This window comes from Orbicella franksi, chromosome 6 (genome assembly GCF_964199315.1).
Source record: "Orbicella franksi chromosome 6, jaOrbFran1.1, whole genome shotgun sequence".
Taxonomy (NCBI): Eukaryota; Metazoa; Cnidaria; class Anthozoa; order Scleractinia; family Merulinidae; genus Orbicella; species Orbicella franksi.
Window position 1 is genome coordinate 4,914,957 of NC_138150.1, and position 6,466 is coordinate 4,921,422.

Sequence of the window (6,466 nt, forward strand, 5' to 3'; positions counted from 1 at the left end):
TAGCACCACCAAGGAATGCAACAATCAGGAATGCCAAAGTAAGATAAACCGTCTTTAAATCACATTTTTGATCTTTTGTAGTGCGGGCGAAGTTGTTTTGCATGGAAAGAGCTAGGCATGCCAAACTAGGCGTCCAGCAGCAAGACGATGTAAAATCGTTGTCTTTTATTTTAGTCTTGTGTCTGATCAAATTACTTTCTTCAGTAACTGTCATTGCAATTATCAGACAAACAAAAGACGCGAATTTCGTTCGTTCCACTTTGTGGAAAAAACCAACTTTTATTCAAATCGCATTATCACTTTGGCGATCACTTTAGACAAGAACTTATATGTATTTCTTGTGATTATTTGAACCTGCATTACAAGAAAAGAAGGTAAGAACAAATGAGTCCTTGCCATGTAATTTGTCTTAAGTGAAGGCCTTGTTAGAATATTTGGCTATTTTTTCTTCGATGACAGAAACGTGGAAGCCAGTGGGATGCTACCAAAACAGAGGACGAGCTCTGGGCGACATCTTGTTCAAATCTAGACGTGGCAAGATCTCAAGGAAATATGGGCAATGCGTGACCGCGGCCAACAAAAGAGGAGTTACAGTGTTCGGTTTAGATGACACCAGATGCTGGACTGGCCAGAATGCAGCAAGTTCTTATGATATTTATGGCACTGCTGTAGGGAGGTGCGGCTCCACCAAAGGCGGTTTGCATTATGGCTTCTTGGCATCAGAAATAGTGTTTGTTTACCAAAAGAAAGGAGGTAAATTAATGGGGCTTCATACCCTTTGTTTTGAAAACTTGATTTCCACAGTATCCTCGGTCTAACTCTGAGTGTTGGTGAGCCAGACTTGAGAAAATGAAGGGAGGGTTAAGAACCCTTCAATGCAAGACGATTCTATTTTCAAACTCACTAATAATCCGTTTAAAAAGGAAATGGTGACCGTGGGGGTATTTGAATACCTTGTCTTAATTACATATATTTGTACGATGATACTTTTTCGTTTTTTTGAGTTTTAGCTTCGATTGAGAAGATATATCCAACAGTGGAGACAATGTTTGACCACATCTCCGAGCACCTTGAATTTTATCACAAATACCCCGTACGCGTCATAATCTCAACTCTCTCTTCGTTATCTGTAAATGTGGTCAAGCACGGTCTGTTTGTGTTTGATATATTCTATTCAGTTAAAGTACTACTAGTCCTGGAGTTTCTTCTTCGTAAAGCATATCGAAAATGTCCAGACGAGGCGGACTATCCTGTACAGTCCTGTCCTGACTATCCTGATATTACTAGCATTTACTGAACCATTCATCTACCATTCTCTTACAAAGGTGATTGGGAACCTATTGGTTGCTACAGCAACGTGTCTCCCAGAGACGCTTTCGCTTTGCCGGAATTATTTGACGACAAAGTGAGTGCTAAGGGCCCTGATGCAATTTTCAACTACTGCAAGGGGAAAGCTGAAGCGCTTGGCTACAAGATTTTTGGAGCAGACAATAAGAGTTGCTGGTCAGGAGATGAGGCCAAGAATACTTATAAGAAGTACGGGGAGTCCAAACTGTGCGAGTTTAGTAAGAGGACCGGTAATGGTTCGGGAAACAAGGTCAACGGAGATGTGTTTGTCTACGAATTGGCCTGAGGTAAGCTGATAAAATTACTAGCAGACAGCTTAATTAATGTCACCCTTTTTCTTGTAAAAGTAGGTTCTTAAAGCTTTAATTAAAGTCATACCCACTACATACGAGAGGCCAAGTAGTTGGTCAAGTTAGCACCAGAACATCTGAAAAGTCCGGTTGACAATCCTGGTCAACTTAGTAGCTTAGTTATGTTGTGTATTTGTTCCTCTCACGGTGCCTCTTTGCTAGGGGATATATTCCCGTGCCCGCGAATTGTCAGGGCAAGCAAAAAATACTAGGAATAAGCCTGCCATGGACTACAAGTAGGATCCTGATGGAGGTCACAATGCACCTGCTCCTATTGGCCATGCTAATACGTTCCTCTAATTCCAATGACTAGAGCGAACTTTCCCTATAACCCCATTTACTGATAAACTGTAAACCCCTCCATTTATGGCTAATCATATACCACGAATAGAAGGAAATTTGAGATGAACTTGGTCCATACCTCACACTAACTACTTTGGGTCAGACATTAGCTCTCGTAAGGTATCATATGAATGGCTCGATATCCTTTGGGAGAACAATAGAACAAATTACAGAAACAATGAACCTAGCCCCCCCCCCCCCCCAAAATAACAGATGCTGCACTTTGACGACAAGAAGAAAAACGAGCTCACGAGAACTGCTACACTACCGAGTACTTTCCGCTCGACTAATTCCATATATTGGGTTTTTATATTCTTTTTACAGGACTAGGTGCTGAGTGGATCGCCAAACTGGAAATAAGGCAGATGTACACAAAAGAGTGCTGGTTTTATTTATAGTGTAATCGAGGTCTTTGATTTGTGAAATGTAGCTTGAATTGCTGGTGTTTGGAATGGCGACGCAAGAAAGTAAATTCTCGCTAATATGCATGTGTGGAATATTGTATCTGCACGTAACTTAAAACGGCATAGTCCTAATTTAAGGGTAATGAAAGGTGTTCGAATAAATCTGCTGTGGTCTCGCATCAATTTTTGTTGTAAACCCTCTTTCACTCCCTTCCCCATCCCCCGTGCCCCTCCCTCGGCTTTCAGACCCTCTGGAATCCAAGATGGTTGCAATTCACATAATGTGTAGGAAACACCTGATGCAAGAAACCCCCTCCATTGTGTGCCGTGTTCACAACTACGTTAACTCATAGTCCTATATCATTTTTTAAAGTTATTTTTTGTTACACATTCCCCTCCCTCAGAGCCCACCAGCCTCCCATCCTACCACAGCTCCACCATCATCAACAAAAAAAGAAACCTGCAATGCAGGCTATGCTGCAAGCGATTATCAGTCAACACAAAACTCTTCCATGCCAATTACCCTTTACACAAGCTAGACAAGCTCGGCCCAGTAGTATTCCTAGGGTGGAAGCCTTTAGAGGAAAAGTTAGTGTGGTCGTTGTAACACTATTTCGGGGGTTAAGATTTAAACCTCTCACGCTAGTGTTATCGGAATGCTATTTTTTGGGTAAAAGAAAAAACGAACATTGTATGTGTTACTCGACGCAATCCTCTAGAGGTATGTCAACAGAATGAGAGAAATCGAAAAAAACTCCGTTAATTGTTTGCTTTATACTTGACATGAAGAGTAATGAGAAAAGGCATAAAAAAGCGAACGGAATGAATGAAGGTGTTGTTTTATTTAAATGTGTCTCAAGAAGGGCAGGAACATAACAGCGCGAAAGATGGAACTATGTCAAATAAATAAAGAAATAAGTTCACTTGCAATCTGCAAATTTTCGTATAACTTCTCATAAAGAAAAGACTCGCTTGCTTACTTCACTCCTATCCATTTGATTACCAATACGCCTAAAAAACCTGAGTTTCTTCTTAAGGAAGGTGCCTGCTCAATACAAACGTCTTTTCCCCAAATTTGCACCACATGGAAAAGTAGAATTTAGCAAGGGCTATTGGAATCCAGAAAGAAAAAGTTGGACAGCCACGCATTTTCCCGACATAATTAGCCTAGAATATCGAATAAAATGCTCATGTCGACATTTTTCTAAAAACAAGAAAAAATGTTTCTTCACAGTTTTTCCTAGAACTTCCCATTGGATACAAAAAACCAAACGCATTTATAAAGGTCTTTAAGCTAAATGGTGATGGTAACATTTAAAAGAAAAAAAACAAAAAAAACAAACAAAACAAAAAAACACTTTTGGTACGTTTTTAATGACCAAATCGTCGCAGCAGTACTTTTGTCGTCCCTGACAGCTCTCCACTGGTTTAGCCAAAATACAGTCTAAATAGCTTTTCCTTACAACTGGAGACTAATCACGTGTTGAATAGGCTTGCCACTTCCATTTCATAAAAAATGTAGTTGTAACCACGCGTTTTTTAAAGTTTCACGAGTTCTTTCAATCTTTTTTGAAAACTATTATGGTGCCCATTTTTTTTTCTGTCACCTCCCCGGTAAGTCAAACATTTGCGATAGACTAGCGTCCCATCAAGGGGAGAGTAGAAATTTTGCTAGTCGCTTCATGCTACAGAAACCGGGATAAGCTCCGGCCTGATGAGCCACTTGGCTCGTATGCAGACTTTACCTTTTCTTGCCTTGCTAGTGTTACCTGTCTCGAGCTCGAAAATGAGCTCTGATTAAGGCGAGAATTACTATTGTCATACCTTAATGTTTTCCATTGCTCCCTCTGGTGTAATTCAGATGGCAATTGTCACTAATTTTTTTTTTTTTTATAAATCTATATTTTATCAAGCCGCGAAACTACAACAGAATGAAATCGATTGATAGATTAATACAACCGTTAATTTTTTTGGTGAAAAACTAAGTGATTCGCTTAGGTTTTTGCAATTGTTCAGCTATTGAATCAAATGCAGTGCGAAATTGGTCTGCTCTCTGATCAATGCCTGAGTAAAAAGCAATAAAAAGCCCAGCCCAAGGAAAAGACTCAGCAAAAGAAATAATTGCCATCCTGATCAACGATTTCAAATTACACTTACAAAACAAAATTTAGCTGGTGCCTGATGCCAGGTCCTGTTTAAAATTGTCGACGGTTTTCTCTATTTATATTGTGCACTTTTCTATAAGAGAGTTCCTCCTCTCCACTCCTTACCTACCCCACCAGCACGGGAGTGAAGTAATAAAACATAGGTGTCATTCAGTTGTTTTTTTAAGGTCATTCCGCAGTATTGCATTGCGCATCCTCACCGAGCATAATTTATGGCGTCATTAGCGCGCGTTCGTGCATGCGCACATTGAAAACATGACGGATTTGCCTTGACACTGAATTCTGCCAGTTAAAAATGGCTATAGCTCACTAACGAGCTCGGGCACCTCAAATTTTTTTCCAGTCATTTTAATCAACTAATCATAAGCTTTGCGTGAGAAAAGACTGATCTGATTTCTATTGGTGAAAGTTGAATGAATGGGGAAAATAGCAGCTGCACTGTAGTCTTTTCTATTTTGCAGTTTGATAGGAGTGGCAAGCAATTTGGCTCCAATATTTTAACAAGGATTCAGCTGTCTGTCAAAATCAAGCTTAAAAAGTTTATTTGTGTCCGACACAAATATTGACTGTAGTTTGAGGCGTGTTTTCTTGAGTCTGGGCTCACAAAGAGTTTACAATAACTTGGAATGCGTTCTTGTAATAAGCATTAAATAAAGCTAAAATGGGATATTTTCAATGCCTCACTGCTCCTTAACAAGCATGGACAACCCCCTTTTTTATTTTATAATTAAAGTTCTCATATAATAAATATTCATTGGACAAAGCTTGAACAAAAATCTATGTCCAGTTTTATTTCAGGAGAATTACCTTAAGGACGGTGCCTGCTATTGTTAATGCGCACACCAGGGGCCATAATCGGGGACGGAGACCGTAAGCGCGCGCCATTTCAAGTATTGGGGTTGTCCCCATGATATGGGACAATAATTCTATTTTTAGAACAAATTGCGCCATCACCTGCGGCACACGCGCGTACATGCTGCGAGGATTTTTGCGGATGTCGCGCGGGGGAAATGGCGTCCGAAATTCCCGAAATGTTTCAGGTTTTTGCCCCACAACTCAACGCGTTTACGTCTGTTGGAATTTTGCTTAAGTATTTTCGTCGTAAGCTGCTCCAGTTTGAGTGAAGTACGACAGTGTCGAATTTAGGTATGTTCCGCTGTAAGCTTATATATATCGCTGACCAAGTTGTGTTCCGACTGATACTTCTTTTACATGAGCTGTACATTACTCCACTTTAAATTTCACACATGTTGAAGATTAAAAGCTTTTCCATTACACAGCAAAAAACTAGCTGGATATATTAAGATATAGCAGAGCTTCAGGACTTCATAGTTTCGTAGCCCCTCTTGCCACACGCTTGCGAGGAATTTATCAGTCTATCGCGACCGAAAAGTAAAACAAAATAATTGCTAGTTTGAGTTTCGCTTGAATTGTAAGCAACGCTTGATGTTTCATCAAAGCTTAATAACTTTACGTCCGTAGATACTGCTCAGTTTTATTCGTGTAAAAATCCAGTAAATTCTCTGTTGTCGATGAATGAGAGCGCCCGTCGATGCGTGTTTTGTACAGTCAGTAAACATGACAAATTGTACTTCCGCCGCGCTTTCGTGTGAAAGTGTACATCGAACTCAAACAATAGCTCTATAGTTTTTAAATATGTTTAATATTGGTAAATGTTTGAGAACATATTAAAAGCTAAGCTGAAAATATGTGAATAAAGCAGAAACAATCAGCAAAGTTACGATGACGCTTTCTTTAATCAACTTGGAATAACGATTTCGATTTTGATGATCGAGTTATCAAAACTCCTTGTCTATTTTCATTTTCGCTGTGTAAAACTTCACTATGCTTATGTTGA